Source organism: Hordeum vulgare, chromosome 2H (genome assembly GCF_904849725.1).
Source record: "Hordeum vulgare subsp. vulgare chromosome 2H, MorexV3_pseudomolecules_assembly, whole genome shotgun sequence".
Classification (NCBI taxonomy): Eukaryota; Viridiplantae; Streptophyta; class Magnoliopsida; order Poales; family Poaceae; genus Hordeum; species Hordeum vulgare.
Window position 1 is genome coordinate 450,724,887 of NC_058519.1, and position 18,605 is coordinate 450,743,491.

The following is an 18,605-nucleotide window of genomic DNA, read 5'->3' on the forward strand; positions in this document are numbered from 1 at the left end:
GTCATAATTAGCTTATTTAGTTCATTTATGAAATAATTAGCTTATTTAGTTCTTCTCCTCCTCCTCCTCCTCCTTCTTCTCCGTCTCCTCCTTATCCTCCTCCTCCTCCTCCTTCTTCTTCTTCTCCTTCTTCTTCTCCTCCTTCTCCTCCTTCTTCTTCTAGTATTCTTATTCTTCTTATAGTTTTATTATTCAAAATGACATACTTAGCAAATTATCCTCCAAAATGACATAATTAGCTTATTTAGTTCATTTATGACATAATTAGCTTAGTTAGGTCAAAAATAACACAAGAACCTTGGTTATCTCATAACTTAGTGTATCTTCCTACAAAATGACATAATAAGATCAAAATTAGATAAGTAATCATCTTCACCTTTTTCTTCTCCTTCTTCTTCTTTTTCTCCTTCTTCTTCTAGTCTTCTTCTTATCATACTTCTTCTTCTTATAGTTTTATCCTCCAAAATGACATACATAGCTATTTATCCTCCTAAATGACATAATTAGCTTATTTAGTTAATTTATGACATAATTAGTTAGTTAGGTCAAAAATAGCACAAGAACCTTGGTTAGCTCATAACTTAGCGTATCTTCCTCCAAAATGACATAATAAGCTCAAAATAAGATAAGTAATCATATTCACCCTCTTCTTCTCCTTCTTCTTCTTTTTCTCCTTCTTCTCCTTCTTCTTCTTCTAGTTTTATTCTCCAAACTCACATACTTAGCTAATTATACTCCAAAATGACATAATTATCTTATTTAGTTCATTTATGACATAATTATCTTAGTTAGGTCAAAAATAGCACAAGAACCTTGGTTTGCTCATAACTTAGCGTATCTTCCTCCGAAATGACATAATAAGCTCAAAATAAGATAAGTAATCATCTTCTCCTTCTTATTCTCCTTCTTCTCCCTTTTCTCCTCCTTCTTCTGCTTCTCCTCCTTGTGCTCCTTCTTCTTCTTCTCCTTCTTCTTCTCCTCCTCCTCCTTCTTCTTCTTCTATTCTTCTTCTTCTCCTTCTCCTTCTTCTTCTTCTTCTTCTTCTAGTTTTATTCTTCAAAATGACATACTTAGCTAAATATCTTCCAAAATAACGTAATTAGCTTATTTAATTCATTTATGACATAATTATCTTAGTTATGTCAAAAATAGCACAAAAACCTTGGTTAGCTCATAACTTATCGTATCTTCCTCCAAAATGACATAATAAGCTCAAAACAAGATAAGTAATCATCTTCTCCTTCTTCTTCTCCTTCTAATAATTTTTCTCCTTCTTCTTCTAGTCTTCTTCTTCTAGTTTCATTCTCCAAATTGACATACTTAGCTAATTATCCTCCAAAATGACATAATTAGCTTATTTAGTTCATTTATGACATAGTAAGCTTAGTTAGGTCAAAAATAGCCCAAGGAACCTTGGTTAGCTCATAACTTAGCATATCTTCCTCCAAAATGAAATAATAAACACAAAATAAGATAAGTAATCATCTTCACCTTCTTGTTCTTTTTCTCTTTCTTCTAGTCTTCTTCTTCTCCTTCTTCTGAATTGTCTTCTAGTTTTATTCTCCAAAATGACATACTAAGCTAATTACCCTCCAAAATGACACAATTAGCTTATTTTGTTCACTTACGACACTATTAGCTTAGTTAGGTCAAAATAGCACAAGAACCTTGGTTAGCTCATAACTTAGCGTATCTTCCTCCAAAATAACATAATAAGCTCGAAATAAGATAAGTAATCATCTTCTCCTTCTTCTGCTTTTCTCCTTCTTCTTCAAGTCTTCTTCTTCTACTACTTCTTCTAGTTTTATTCTCGAAAATGACATAATTAGCATAGTTAGTTCATTTATGACATAATTAGCTTAGTTAGGTCAAAAATAGCACAAGATCTTGGTTAGCACATAGCTTAGCGTATCTTCCTCCAAAATTACATAATAAGCTCAAAATAAGATAAGTTCTTCTTCTTCTCCTTCTTCTTCTTCTCCTCCTCCTCCTTCTTCTCCTTTTTCTTCTTCTTCTTCTTCTTCTTCTAGTCTTCTTCTTCTCCTTCTCCTTCTTCTAGTTTTATTCTCGGAAATGACATACTTAGCTAATTATCCGCCAAAATGACATAGTTATCTTATTTAGTGCATTTATGACATAACTAGCTTAGTTATGTCAAAAGTAGTACAAGAACCTTGGTTAGCTCATAACTTAGTTTATCTTGCTCCAAACTGATATAATAAGCTCAAAATAAGATAAATAATCATCTTCACCTTCTTCTTCTTCTTCTTCTTCTTCTTCTTCTCCTTCTTCTAGTCTTACTCTACTCCTTCTTCTTCTTGTTATAGTTTTATTCTCCAAAATGACATAATTAGCTTATTTAGTTCATTTATGACATAATTAGCTTAGTTAGGTCAAAATAGCACAAGAACCTTGGTTATCTCATAACTTAGCGTATCTTCCTCCTAAATGACATAATATGCTCAAAATAAGATAAATAATCATCTTCTCCTTTTTCTTATCATTCTTCTTCTTCTTTTTCTTCTCCTCCTTCTTCTTCTACTACTTCTTCTCCTTCTTCTTCTACTACTTCTCCTCCTTCTTCTTCTACTCCTTCTTCTCCTTCTTCTTCTTCTAGTTTTATTCTTCAAAATGGCATACTTCGTTAATTACGCTCCAAAATGACATAATTAGCTTATTTAGTTCATTTATGACATAATTAGCTTAGTTAGGATAAAAATAGCACAAGAACCTTGGTTAGCTCATAACTTACTGTATCTTCCTCCAATATGATATAATAAGCTAAAAATATTATAAGTAATCATCTTCTCCTTCTTCTTGTTTTACTCCTTCTTCTTCTAGTCTTCTTCTTCTCCTCCTCCTCCTTCTTCTTCTTCTTATTTTATTCTCCAAATTGACATGCTTAGCAAATTATCCTCCAAAATGACATAATTAGCTTATTTAGTTCATTTATGACATAATTAGCTTAGTTCGGTCAACAATAGCGTAAGAACCTTGGTTAGCTCATAACTTAGCGAATCTTCCTCCAAAATGACATAACTAGCTCAAAATAAGATAAGTAATCATCTTCACCTTGTTCTTCCCCTTCTTGTTCTTTTTCGCCTTCTTCTTCTAGTCTTCATCTTCTTCTTCTCCTTCTTCTTCTTCTAGTTTTATTCTCCAAAATGACATACTTATCTAATTATCCTCCAAAATGACATAATTAGATTATTTAATTCATTTATGAAATAATTAGCTTAGTTAGGTCAACTATAGCACAAGAACCTTGGTTAGCTCACAACTTAGCGTATGTTCTTCTAAAATAACATAATAAGCTCAAAATAAGATAAGTAATCATCTTCTCCTTCTTATTCTCCTTATTCTTTTCTCATTATTCTTCTTCTCCTTCTCCTCCTTCTTCTCCTTCTTCTTATCCTCCTTCTTATTATTCTCCTTCTTCTTCTTCTCCTTCTTATTCTTCTTATTCTGGTCTTCTTCTTCTCCTTCTTCTTCTTCTAGTTTTATTCTCCAAAATGATGTACTTAGCTAATTATCCTCCAAAATGACATAATTACTTTATTTAGTTCATTTATGATATAATTAGCTTAGGTAGGTCAAAAATAGCACAAGAACCTTGGTTATTTAATAACTTAGCATATATTCCTGCAAAATGACATAATAAGCTCAAAATAAGATAATTAATCATATCCAGTATCTTCTTCTCCTTCTTCTTCCTTTTCTCCTTCTTCTTCTAGTCTTCTTCTTCTCCTTCTTCTTCTTCTTCTAGTTTTATTCTCAAAAATGACATATTTACCTAATTATCCTCCAAAATGACATAGTTACCTTATTTAGTTCATTTATGACGTAATTATCTTCGTTAGGTCAAAAATAGCACAAGAACCTTGGTTATCTCATAACTTGGCGTATCTTGCTCCGAAATGACATTATAAGCTCAAAGTAAGATAAGTAATCATCTTCTCCTTCTTCTTCTTTTTATCCTACTTCTTATCCTTCTACTCCTTGTGCTTCTTCTTCTTCACCTCATTCTTCTTCTCCTCCTCCTTCTTCTTCTTCTTCTTCTAGCCTTCTTCTCATTCTTTTTCTTCTTCTTCTAGTTTTATTCTTCAAAATGACATATTTAGCTAATTATCCTCCGAAAAATAACATAATTAGCTTATTTTGTTCATTTACGACATAATTAGCGTATTTATGTCAAAAATAGCTCAAGAACCTTAGGTAGCTCATAACTTATCGTATCTTCCTCCAAAATGACATAATAAGCTCAAAACAAGATAAGTAATCATCTTCTCATTCTTCTTCTCCTACTTATAATTTTTGTCCTTCTTCTTCTAGTCTTATTCTTCTAGTTTTATTCTCCAAATTGACATACTTAGCTAATTATCCCCCTAAATGACATAATTAGCTTATTTAGTTCATTTATGACATAGTTAGCTTAGTTAGGTCAAAAATAGCCCAAGGAACCTTGGTTAGCTCATAACTTAGCGTATCTTCCTCCAAAATGAAATAATAAACACAAAATTAGATAAGTAATCATCTTCACCTTCTTGTTCTTTTTCTATTTCTTCTACTCTTCTTCTTCTCCTTCTTCTGCTTCGTCTTCTAGTTTTATTCTCCAAAATGACATACTAAGCTAATTACCCTCCAAAATGACATAATTAGCTTATTTTGTTCACTTATGACACAATTAGCTTAGTTAGGTCAAAATAGCACAAGAACCTTGGTTAGCTCATAACTTAGCGTATCTTCCTCCAAAATGACATAATAAGCTCAAAATAAGATAAGTAATCATCTTCACCTTCTTATTCTCCTTCTTCTTCTTTTCTCCTTCTTCTAGTGTTCTTCTTCTTCTTCTAGTTTTATTCACGAAAATGACATACTTAGCTAATTATCCTCCAAAATGACATAATTAGGTTATTTAGTTCATTTATGACATAATTAGCTTAGTTAGGTCAAAAATAGCACAAAAACCTTGGTTAGCTCATAGCTTAGCGTATCTTCCCCCGAAATGACATAATAAGCTCAAAATAAGATAAGTTCTCCTTCTTCTTCTTCTTCTTCTTCTTTTTATTATTATTGTTATTATTCTCCTTATTCTTCTCCTTCTTCTTCTCCTTCTTCTTCCTCTTCTTGTTCTAGTCTTCTTCTTCCCCTTCTTCTTCTTCTTCTAGTTTTATTCTCCAAAATGACATACTTAGCTAATTATTCTCCAAAATGACATAATTAGCTTGTTTAGTTCATTTATGACATATTAGCTTAGTTAGGTCAAAAATAGCACAAGAACCTTGGTTAGCTCATAACTTAGTGTATCTTCCCTCCAAAATGACAAAATAATCTCAAAATAAGATAAGTAATCATCTTCACCTTCTTCTTCCCCTTCTTCTTTTTCTCGTTCTTCTTCTAGTCCTCTTATTCTCCTTCTTCTTCTTCGTCTTCTAGTTTTATTCTCCACAATGACATACTAAGCTAATTATCCTCAAAAATGACATAATTAGCTTATTAGTTAATTTATGACACAGTGACCTTATTTTCGTCAAAAATAGGACAACAACCTTGGTTAGCTCATAATATAGCGTATCTTCCTCCAAAATGACATAATTAGCTCATAGTAATTATCTTGACCTTCTTCTTCTCCTTCTTATTTTTCTCCTTCTTCTTCTAGTCTTCTTCTTCTTCTTCTTCTAATTTTATTCACGAAAATGACATACTTAGCTAATTATCCTCCAAAATGACATAATTAGCCTATTCGGTTCATTTATGACATAATTAGCTTAGTTAGGTAAAAAATAGCACAAAAACCTTGGTTAGCTCATAGCTTAACGTATCTTCCCCCAAAATGATATAATAACTCAAAAAAATAAGTTCTTATTCTTCTTCCTTTTATTAGTATTATTATTATTATTATTATTATTATTATTATTGTTCTCCTTATTCTACTTCTTCTCCTCCTCCTCCTTCTTCTTCTCCTTCTTCTTCTTCTTCTTCTTCTTCTTCTTCTTCTCGTTCTAGTCTTCTTCTTCTCCTTCTTCTTCTTCTTCAAGTTTTATTCTTCAAAATGACATACTTAGCTAATTATCCTCATATATGACATAATTAGCTTATTTAGTTCATTTATGACATAATTAGCTTAGTTAGGTCAGAAATAGCACAAGAACCTTGGTTAGCTTATAACTTAGCGTATCTCCTTGCAAAATGACATAATAAGCTCAAAATAAGATAAGTACTCATCTTCACCTTCTTCTTCGCCTTCTTCTTTTTTTCCTTCATCTTCTAGTCTTCTTCTTCTCCTTCTTCTTCTTCTTCTAGTTTTATTCTCCAAAATGACATACTAAGCTAATTATCCACCAAAATGACATAATTAGGTGATTTAGTTCATTTATGAAATAATTAGCGTAGTTAGGTTAAAAATAGTACAAGAACCTTGGTTAGCTCATAACTTAGCATATCTTGGTCCGAAATGGCATAATAAGCTCAAAATAAGATAAGTAATCATCTTCTCCTTCTTCTTCTCCTTCGTCTTCTTCTTCTTTTTCTCCTCCTTCTTCTCATTCTCCTCCATCTTCTCCTTCTTCTTCTCCTCCTCCTTCTTCTTCTCCTTCTTCTTCTTCTAGTCTTCTTCTTCTAGTCTTCTTCTTCTCGTTCTTCTTCTTCTAGTTTTATTCTTGAAATGACATACTTACCTAATTATCCTCCAACATGACGTAATTAGCTTATTTAGTTCATTTATGACATAATTAGCTTAGTTAGGTCAAAAATAGCACAAGAACCCTGGTTAGCTCATAACTTAGCATATCTTCCTCCAAAATGACATAATAAGGTCAAAATAAGATATGTAATCATCTTCTCCTCATTCTTATCGTGCTTCTTCTTCTTCTTCTTCTTGTAGTTTTCGTCTTCTTCTTCTTCTCCTTCTTCTAGTTTGCTTTTCCTTCTTCTTCTTCTTCTTCTTCTTCTTCTTGTTCTTCTAGTTTTATTGTTCTTCTTCTTGTAACTTTCTTATTTTTATTTTGTAGATTTGATTTACTTCATGGAAGATGGCATTCATGGAAGCCAACATTTATAGTCTGCTACTGTTTCCTTTCTGTTTTGGTTTGTATTGATAAACAGTGTGAAACTATGTGTATGTATGGAGATAAGATAAGTATGTGTATGTATGATGTTTGAAACTATGTTTATGTATTGCAAGGTAGCCTATTTGTTGTCTTACTAGTATATGATGTTCGATACATGGCCTATATGTTGCTTATATGATATGTGTATTTTGAAACTATGAGTGGTTGTTAGAAATTATATATATCATACGTGTATTTTAAAAATGCAAGAAATCACTAAAAGTAAACAAAAAGTGGCAATGCAGGTGTTTTGTCGTGTGCAAGCGGACAACAAAGGGCCATGTGTCACCCACCTGTGCAACCTGGGGCAGTTGGCTGGCCCATATGGTCACTTTGCCGTCTGCTACCTCCCGCGGCAGATGGCAAAGGGAGGGCCCTGGCAGACGGCAAAGGGATGGACCCGGCAAACGGCAAAGGGAGGGCCCCGGAAGACGGCCAGGGAGTGCCCCGGCACACAGCAAAGGGAGTGCCCTCGCAGACGGCAAAGTAAGGGCCCCGGCTCCCCGGCTGACGGTAAATACTCATTTAGCCACCTAACGGAGGAGGTGCGTGTCGGCTACCGTTTAAATAATTTGTCGTCTACTTGCCATGACACACTGATGGCAAAGCCCTTTGTCGTCCACTACATGCGGGCATACGGTAAAGAAGGCTTTTACGAACACAAGCAGCCGTAGGAATTTTGTTGTCCGTTGGTGGACGGCAAAGGGCTTTGCCATCCGTGGAGTGGCCCTTTTCCACTATGGCACACGGCAAAGAATCTTATTCGTGTAGTGCTTGTAGATGAAGGAGAAGGACATTATTCCACTCAAGCGAAACCATCACTAACACAAGACCCACACGCTTCCGAAAAACATAGTGATGGCCCTCAACCTAGTGAACAAGATCGAGGGCAAGATCAACCTCATGATGATGGTGATTCAGGTAGAGATGCCAAAGATCAAGTTCATACCCCCGAGCATGCTCAAGAATAAGATCAAGCTCAAGACCAATAGCAAGCTCATGCTAGTGCTCAAGATTGTGAACACGGTACTCGTCAACCTTTTATGGAGGATCTCTTAGAATGACGACCACCAAGATCCCTTCAAAGCTTAAGAATTACCAACATGTTTTCGAAAATGTCTACGATGGCCTAAGTAAAGGGGTAACCACTTGTCAATAATTAACAAACTTTTGTGAGCATCACGCGTTTGTTTCTTGTATTGAACCCATAAAGTTACATGAGGTGCTCGAGGAAAAGGATCTCCTTGAAGCCATGCATGATGAACTCAACAACTGCGAGAACAACAAGGTGTGGCAATTTGTGCAAAGACCAAAGGAGGATCACAATGTCATTGGAACAAAATGGAACTTCAAGAACAAGCAAGATCTGAACGGTGTCGTCATTTGCAACAAGGCAAGGTTGGTGGCACAAGGATACTCCTAGGTCGAGGGTATCGACTACGGTGAAACCTTTTCTCCCATCACTCACCTTGAATCTATTAGCATGTTGCTTGCATATGCTTATCATCATGATATCAAATTGCAACAAATGGATGTGAAGAGTGCATTTCTTAATGGTCCTCTTAAGAGGTTGGTATATGTCAAGCAACCTCCAGGGTTCAACAATCCCAAGTTCCCCGATCATGTATACAAGCTCGATAATGCACTCTATGGCCTTAAACAAGCCCCACGTGCATGGTATGAGCACCTTACCGAGGTTTTTGCAAGGCCGTTTGTTTGAAATTGGGAAAATTGATCCCACTCTTTTCACGAAGAGGGTTAAAGGGGACTTGTTCTTATCCCAAATTTATGTTGATGATATTATGTTGGTTTTCCTAACAAAGCTTTCAATGATGAGTTTGCCGTAGTAATGACCGAAAAGTTTGAGATGTCTATGATGGTAAAGTTGAAGTTCTTACTTGGATTCGAAGTCAAACAATGAAGATAAGAAACCTTCATCAACCAAGAAAAATACACTCAAGACATGCTCAACAGGTTCAAGTTCAATGATGTCAAGCTAGTTAAGACCATATGCCACTCAAGTGCCAACTTGATATTGATCCCAATGATAAAGTCCTCGATCAAACGGTATATCGCTCCATGATTGGATCCTTGCTTTATCTTTGTGCATCTGAACTGGATATTATGTTGAGTATGGGAATTTTTGCATGATTTCAAGCTGCACCTATGGAAAACCACTATGTGGCGGCGAAGTGAATCTTTCAATATTTGCCTCATACCCCAAACTTTGGCTTATGGTACCCCAAAAGTGCTTCATTTGATTTCATAGGATATTCGGAGTCAGATTGGGCGAGAGATCGTGTGGATAGGAAGTCAACTTCCGAAGGTTGCCAATTCATTGGTCACTATTTTCTAATTTGGTCTTCAGAGAAACAAAACTGTGTTTCTCTCTTTTCCATCGAGGTTGAGTATGTAGAGGCCACAAGTTGTTGTGCATAGTTACTTTGGATGAGGCAAAATTTAAAGGATTACGGTGTCACTTGTGAGAAAGTGCCTCTTTACTATGACAATGAGAGTGCAATCAAGATTTCCAACAACCCGGATCAACATTGCAAGATGAAGGATCTTGAGATTTGTCATCACTTTATCTGGGAGCATATCAAGCATGGGGAGATTGATGTTATTCATCTCAACACTCATGATCAACTTGCAGATATTTTCATGAAGACATTGGATGAAGCAAGATTTCGCGAGTTAAGAAATGAGCTAAATATTATTGATTTGAGCAATGTGGCTTGAAGTATTGCACACCCGCCCTCACTCATCATATGTCCGTGTTTAGATGTAGGCACACATATAGCGGGGGTGTTGTTCTCTCAATGAACTATCCCTCCCCCATAAATAGATCAAATCTTTCAGATTAGCCATTTTTCATATTTTTGCTTTAAAGACGAGTTTTGGTCATGGGTCCAAGGTTAAAATCTTCGTGGTGCCATACCAATTGACTCAAACATCCGTTAGGCTGCTGAAAATTGGCCTTTAGTCCCGGTTTGTTCCTCGAACCGGGACAACAGGTTTTCGCATATAAGGTGGGAGTTATTGAATTTTCCGCAACCTCTCCCATTTGCCTCGCGCCGTTGTCGCCGATTCATTCCTCCTCGTCACTGCCATCCTCGAGCCCGTCGTTCTCGCCGCCCCCGAGCCCGTCGCCGTCGCCGCCCCCGACCCCAGCCCATCATCGTCGCCGCCCCCGAGCCCGTCGCCGTCGCCGCCCTTGAGCCCATCGTTGTCGCCGCCCTTGAGCCTGGCACCGTCGCCGCCTGCAACCTCTTGAGCTTGCGTTGGTTTTTCCCTTGAAGAGGAAAGAGTGATGCAACACAATAGTAGTAAGTATTTCCCTCAGTTTCAGAACCAAGGTATCAATCCAGTAGGAGTATCAAGATGATGCACCAATGTACCTGCGCAAAAACAAACAAACTTGCACCCAACGCTATAAAGGGGATGTCAATCCCTTCACGATTATTTGCAAGGTGAGATCTGAAGGTGGAAAGTGCAACAAAGTAAAAGTTTAGATCTGAAAATATGATGTGAAGTAGACCCGGGGGCCATAGTGTTCAATAGAGTCTTCTCTCATGATAGCGAGTATTACGGTGGGTGAACGAATTACTGTCGAGGAATCGATAGAATCGCGCAAAGTCATGATAATATCTAAGGCAATGATCATACATATAGGCATCACGTCCGAGACAAGTAGACCGATACTGTCTTCATCTCCTACTATTACTCCACGCATCGACCGCTATCGAGCATGCATGTAGTGTATTGAGTTCATAACAAATAGAGTAACGCCTTAAGCAAGATGACATGATGTAGAGGGGTAAATTCATGCAATAGATATAAACCCCATCTTTTTACCCTTGATGGCAACAACACGATGTGTGCCTCGCTACCCCTTCTGTCACTAGGTGAGGACACCGCACGGTATGAACCCAAAACCAAGCACTTCTCCCATTGCAAGAATTATAGATCAAGTTGGCCAAACAAAACCCACAACTCGAAGAGAATTACAAGGATACGAAATCATGCATATAAGAGATCTGAAGAAACTCAAATAATAATCATAGATAATCTGATCATAAATCCACAATTCATCGGATCTCGACAAACACACCGCAAAAGAAGATTACATCGTATAGATCTCGATGAAGATCACGGAGAACTTTGTATTGAAGATCCAAGAGAGAGAAGAAGCCATCTAGCTACTAGCTATGGACCCCAAGGTATGTGGTGAACTACTCACGCATCATCGGAGAGGCAATGGTGTCGATGAAGAAGCCCTCCGTGTCCGAATCCCCCCTCTGGCAGGGCACTAGAACGGTCCCCAGATGGGATCTTGCGGAGACAGAAGCTTGCGGCGGTGGAAAAGTATTTTCGTGGCTCTCTCTGGTGTTTTTGGATTTTTAGAGAATTTATAGGCGGAAGAAGTAGGGAAAAGGAGCCACGGGGGGCCCACAAGCCTGCTAGGCGCCCCCCAGGCTGCAGCTAGGGGGCTTGTGACCTCCCCCGGGGTCCTTTGCCTTGGTTCTCAAGTCCCCTGCGCTGTTATGGAAAAAATCATTCCGCAGGTTTTATTCCGTTTGGACTCCGTTTAATATTCTTCTCTGAAAAAGGTAAAAAACACGGAAAAATATAGAAACTGGCACTTGGGACTGAGTTAATAGGTTAGTCCCAAAATAAATATAAAATAGCATTTTCATGCATACAAAACATCCAAAGTTGACAAGACAATAGCATGGAACCATAAAAATATATAGATACGTTGGAGACGTATCACCGCCCCCGAGCCCGTCACAGTCGCCGTCTCCGCCCCCGAGCCCATCGTCGTCACCACCCCCGAGCCCATCGACGTCGCCGCCCCCGCCCTGAGCCCGTCGTCGTCTCCGCCCCCGAGCCCGTCGCCGTCGCCGCCCCCGCCCCGAGCCCGTCGTCGTCGCCGCCCTCACCCCAATCCCGTCGCCGACCTCAACCCTGGCCTCGACCCCGACACTAATCCAAACCTCTGGTGAGACATCCCCATGCCTAGGGTTCTTGCTAGGATATGATTCTTGTATATTTCCAAAATATTTGCTTAAGCCCCGAATGTTGTTGCAGAAATATTTGGAAAATTCATATATTGTGTTTTATTATTGTATATTTGGTGTCATACTTGCATGTTGAGAAAAAATAGGTAGTGGGCGCTAGCTAAATTCAACTGAGATGATTATTGTATAAATGATAACTAGAAAGTAAAACATTAAACAATTAGAAAAATTCTCAGAGGAATTTGTCTCGACGTCGACGATGCCCGACCCGCATCCTCGTCCTCGAGTGGTCAACGAGATCCTGCTTGATAGGCGCCAACATGTCCGAGACTGGGCTCTGCCGGGGGGCGCACCTTGGTGAGGAATCCGGGTCTCATCCTTGACCCGGAGCTTCTTTGGTGGCGGTCACGTGGGCCATTATCGCTGCCGAGGGAGCTGGCCCCCACGGAGGTGGTACATCGCCGTGTCAGGGAGGACGACGAGCACGCTGTCGCTACATGGCTGCATTGGATGCCAGGTTCTCCAATACCTGGCAGGTTCTCAAGGGACATCACCCGAGCTATGATCTGGTTAATGGTTCCTTATCTTTGGGTTGCCACCGCCTGCACCGTGAGACGTCAACTGGGTTTAATTAATGATATTGTATGATCATATTCGAGATGTATTAGTGATAGTCTCGGTTATGTTTCGGTTTGTCGTTGCTCCTTGTATGACTTTCATGAGTTGTTAAATGAGTAAGATTATGATGAGTTATATGTCATTTATTTGATGTATGGAACGGGTTGACTTTAGGTGCCCCAGGGGTCGCTTCTCCTTCTTTTCCTTGTGTGCTAGATAGAGGAAGAATCCCGACTATTGTCGTTGGGTCGCTTCTCCTTCTTTTCCTTGTGCTAGATATTTTTAACGCACTAGGGAAAGGAGGAGTAGCGACCATCGCCGACGGTTGAAATATCAGAGGGAGTGCCCACCATATACGTGAGATGAAAGTTTAGGAAGGAAAGACTCGACAGACCTAAAGTCAACCCGTTGCATATTGAGTAATATTGATATGTGTGTTGATCAGTTTTAGGAAGGAAATGTCTAACGACGAAAGGAAATTCGCTATGTGCGAATACTGCCAAGACGAGCGCGGCATGTGCGACACGCCTCACCTAGTTGATGATAGGCGCTTCCGCATCATGCTGGATGAGGACTTCGAAGTCGATACAGTAAGTCACAACGACAAGTCTTTTGTTGTAATTAAGCATGACTTCTTTTGCTTCAACTTATAATTTTAGTTTTTTACTATTCTACTAGCGTATCCCCTGCCATGCGAGAATTTATGTCTTGGATAATATTGGTTTCAGTACTGAAAAAACTATGTAGGTAAAGAGAGTTCACTTGAGGACCGAGCATGGTTATACTTTTGCCGTAAAGTTGTACAATGCAGACACCTACTCCTATTTTGAATGCACAAATTGTCAAGCACTATGCAAGGCTTATGCATTTGAGCCTAATATGCTTATCACCTTTGATATTCGTCCGGAAGATGAAATTGAAGGTAATATCAACATCTGGGTCGATGTGCACACGCCTCCGGTTCTACCATGATGTGAGTTTCTCAACCATATTTATTAAGTAATTTATATTGTTTACTTAAAAATAGTTGACAACTTATTTCCATTCACAGCTTATGTTCGTTCTTCAAAAAATTTACGGAAGATGGTAGACAGAACCTATTACTACAATGATGAAATGGAATTAACTTGTAAGGAGAAACATCATCTTGTCGCATTTATCAATGATCTTGAGAATTGCAATACCTATCAGCAAACTCCCCCACATTATGGTCAATACATGCCACTAGTGCACGTGGTGAACTACGGTAACATGCATGGAGATTGCATGGTAATATTTTCTACTATTACGACATATGTGCATCTTTTGCATAAATTCTTGTAAAAGTAAACTACATTGCTAGCTAGAAAGTTAATACTACGTTTTTCAACAGAAAATCCCGGAAGATTGTGTGCCTCATCTGATGTTTCTAATAGGTCGCATTGATGTTATGAGCATACGACTAGCATGGCCAGGTCAGCCTAGGTGTCTGTATAACTCTTGTCCATACCGGATTTCTAAAACCGATGAAATGACAATCAAAGATTGGAAAATATGTATGGTCAATCCTAGAGATCTACTTGGAAGCAACATTGTGCGTAGACCAATAATGGGAGACAAGATGATCTCCATTCTCCATAATGGAGAGTGAGGGCCTATCTTGTTTTATGATATTCTACCTAAGAGAGGGTAGAATAGGTCCTATAGAGAGGAGTAGGTCCTAGGTACAATTTTTATTATGTGCTACAAAGTGTTATAGTTGATGATGATGAGGATGAGGAGTTGTGATTATGAATAGGGACCAACTTTTGTTATATATATGATGTCTCATGACGAAATTGATGATTAAATAGTGTTGGTGGTAATGACTATGATGATTATTAGCTATAGTGATGCAAGAATTTTATATTAATATGATGATGATTTTGATCATGATTATCATGATGATTTGTTATTATGATCATGATTGGTTATTATATCAATGGGGGAAGGAAAGCCTATTATATTCATGTGTGGATGAATCTTCGACATTGGGTTCATTAGCCCAGATGTTGTAAATGAATGGTTGGTACTCCACAATACCTAAGAGACCGAGGATAATTTGCTAAAGTCGTTACTTCTACATCACTGAGAAAGGGAGGAAACTTCTCTCTATTAGCTAGCTAACACAATATGAAACTCCTAAATTAACCCTTCAAAACCCCCCAATACCCCCATTCAAAAAAAACCACCTCCTAGTCCCGATTGGTATTACCAACTAGGACTATATGCCCTCCTTCCTGGACTCCCCGCAGAGGCCACGTGGAGGCCCTTCTGTCCCGGTTGGTAAAGGAAGCAGGACTAAAGGTTTTGGGCTTGAGTCCCGACCCTTTAGTCCCGGTTCCAGAACCGGGGCTAATGGGCCTCTGGAACCGGGACAAATGGGTCATTTTCTACTATTGGTGGCTCTTGTCGGTTGCCGTAGCATCGACATGCAAGTCGATATTAACTATTACAACATGATCACCTTATAATGCTACCGTTGTCCTAAGCAAAACAAGGTGCATAAAAGGATTAACATCACATGCAAATCATAAGTGACATGACATAGCCATGAACTTGTGCTTTTGATCTCCATCTTCAAAGCACCGACATGATCGCCATCGTCACCGGCGCCACACCATGATCTCCATCATCATGATCAACATCATTGTGCTACCATTGAGGTTGTTGCGCCAACCATGCTTGTACTACAACTGCTATCGTTTAGCTATAAAGTAGAGCTTACCTAGCGCTTAATGAGTGGCACGAAGGTCATTAAATAATTGGAGACAACCCTATGGCTCCTGCCGGTTGTCGTAGCATCGACATGCAAGTCGATATTAACTATTACAACATGATCATATCATACATCAAATATATATCATCATGTCTTTGGCCATATCATATCACAACATACCCTGCAAAAACAAGTTGGACGTCCAATAATTTGTCGTTGCATGTTTTACGTGGCTGCTATGTGTATCTAGTAAGTACGCTTCTTACCTATGAAAAAAACACAACGGTGATATGCAAGTTGCTATTTAACATTCTACAAGGACCGCCTCTATCAAATCCGATTCAACTAAAGTAGGAGAGACAAACACCCGTCAGCCATGTTTATGCAACAAGTTGCATGTCAGTCGATGGAACCGGTCTCTAGTACGTGGACGAGTAAAGTTCGTCCGGGCTGCTTCATCCCACAGTATTGCTGAACGAAGAAAAGACCAAGAATGGAAGCAATCAGAATATCAACACCCAAAAACTACTTTGTGTTCTACACATGATGTCATCTACGCATAGACCTAGCTCTGATACCGCTGTTGGGGAATGTCGCAAGGGAAACAAAAAAATTCCTACGCACATTAAGATCAATCTATGGAGACTAACATCTACGAGAGGGGGGTGCATCTACATACCCTTGTAGATAATTAAGTGGAAGCGTATGTAATGCGGTTGATGTAGTCGAACGTCTTCGCGATCCAAATCGTAATCCGTCCCGCGATCCCATCACGATCCGTCCCGATGTAGTGTCGAACGGACGGCACCTCTGCGTTCAGCACATGTACAGCTCGATGATGTTCTACGCCTACTTGATCCATCAAGCGAGGATGGAGAGGTCTATGAGTTCTCCGGCAGCGTGACAGCGTGATGCTGGTGGTGGTGGTGTTGCTTTCGCGGTAGGGCTACGCCTAGCGCTACCGAAACCACGAACGGAGGAAGAAACGATCTAGGGAGAGAGAAGGGTGAGAAGGGCTTCGTGTGTCCTCTTGTGGCACCCCTCCCCTCTATATATAGGTGGAGGGGTGTGGGAAACATCCCCTCCAAGCACTAGGGCACAACTAAGGGGGGAGGAGGTTGAATCCTAGTACCCTTCCTCCCCTTCCATACAAAGGTGGACTTTCCACCTTTCCCAAGTGCATGGGCCTTGAGGGACTTGTGCACTTGGCCCAATAAGGACACAATATCTCCCCTCAGTCCATGCAAACCCTTGGGACGTAGTAGAACCCTTGGTGGACTTTTGGACTCCTCCAAAAGTTTCGGGAACCTTCTGGAATCTTCTCGGTACAATACCGGAAAAAATCAAAACTTTTCTGGTAGCCAAAATATTACTTCCCATATATAAATATTTACATCCGGGCCATTCCAGAGCTCCTCGTGGCATCTGAGATCTCTTCCGGGACTCCAAACAACCTTCGGTAAGAAACTTACATAACTCAACTATATCTAAATGTCACCGAACCTTAAGTGTGCAGACCCCGCGGGTTCGAGAACTTTGCAGACATGACGAGAGAAACTCTCCGGACAATAACCAATAGCGGCATCTGGATGCCCATATTGGCTACTACATATTCTACGAAGATCTTTATCGATCGATCCATGATGTCAAGGATTCAATCAATCCCGTATATTGTTCCCTTTGTCCATCGATTTGTTACTTGCCTAAGATTCGATCGTCGGTATCTCGATACCTAGTTCAATCTCGTTACCGACAATTCTATTTACTCATTCCGTAATACAAGATCCTGTGACTAACTCCTTAGTCACATTGCTTGCTAGCTCATTGTGATGTTGTATTACTCAGTGGGCCCTAGAGATACCTCTCTGTCATACAGATTGACAAATCCTAGTATTGATTCATGCCAACCTAACACACACCTTAGGATATACCTATAGAGCACCTTTATAGTCACCCAGTTACATTGTAACGTTTGATACACACAAGGCACTCCTTCGGTGCCCGGAACCTGCATGATCTCATGGTCATAGAAATACATACTTGACATGTAGAAAACAGTAGCAATAAACTTACATGATCACATGCTACGTTCATCCTTTGGGTCTTGTCCATCACATCATTCTCCTAATGATGTGATCCCCTTATCAAATGACAACTCATGTCTATGGTCAGGAAACCTTGACCATCTTTGATCAACGAGCTAGTCCTTTAGAGGCTCACTAGGGACAGTGTGTTGTCTATGTACCCACACATGTATTTGAGTTTCCAATCAATAGAATTATAGCATGGATAATAAACGACTATCATGAACAAGGAAATATAATAATAACTAATTTATTATTTTCTCTAGGGCATATTTCCAACAGTCTCCCACTTGCACTAGAGTTAATAATCTAGTTCACATCACTATGTGATTCACACCCAATATGTTCTGGGGTTTATCATGTTTTGCTTGTGAGACAGGTTCTAGTCAACGAGTCTGAACCTTTCAGATCCGTGTGTGCCTTACAAATCTCTATGTCACCTTGTATATGCTGCTACCACACTCCACTTGGAACTATTCCAAATGACTTCTCCACTATACGAATTCGGTTTGCTACTCAGAGACATCTGGATTGATGTCAAAGCTTGCATCGATGTAACCCTTTATCATAAACTCTTTTATCACCTCCATAATTGATAAATATTTCCTCAGTCCTCAAGTTACTAAGGATAATTTTGACCGTTGTCCAATAATCCATTCCTGGATCACTCTCGTACTGCTTGACAGATTCATGGCAAGGCACACCTTAGGTGCGGTACACAACATAGCATACTATAGAGCCTACGACTAGGGCATAGGGGACGACCATCGTCCTTTCTCTTTCTTCTGCCGTGGTCAATCTTTGAGGCTTCACTCAAATTCACACCTTACAATACACTCAAGAACTCCTTCTTTGACCGATCTATTTTGAACACCTTCGATATCTCGTCACGGTATGTATTCATTGAGAGTTTTTATCAATCGTTTTGACCTGTCTCTATAGATATTGATGCTTAGTGTTCAAGTAGCTTAATCCAGGTTTTCCTTCGAAAAACTCGTTTCGAACAACCCTATTTTCTTTACAGAAATCTACATTA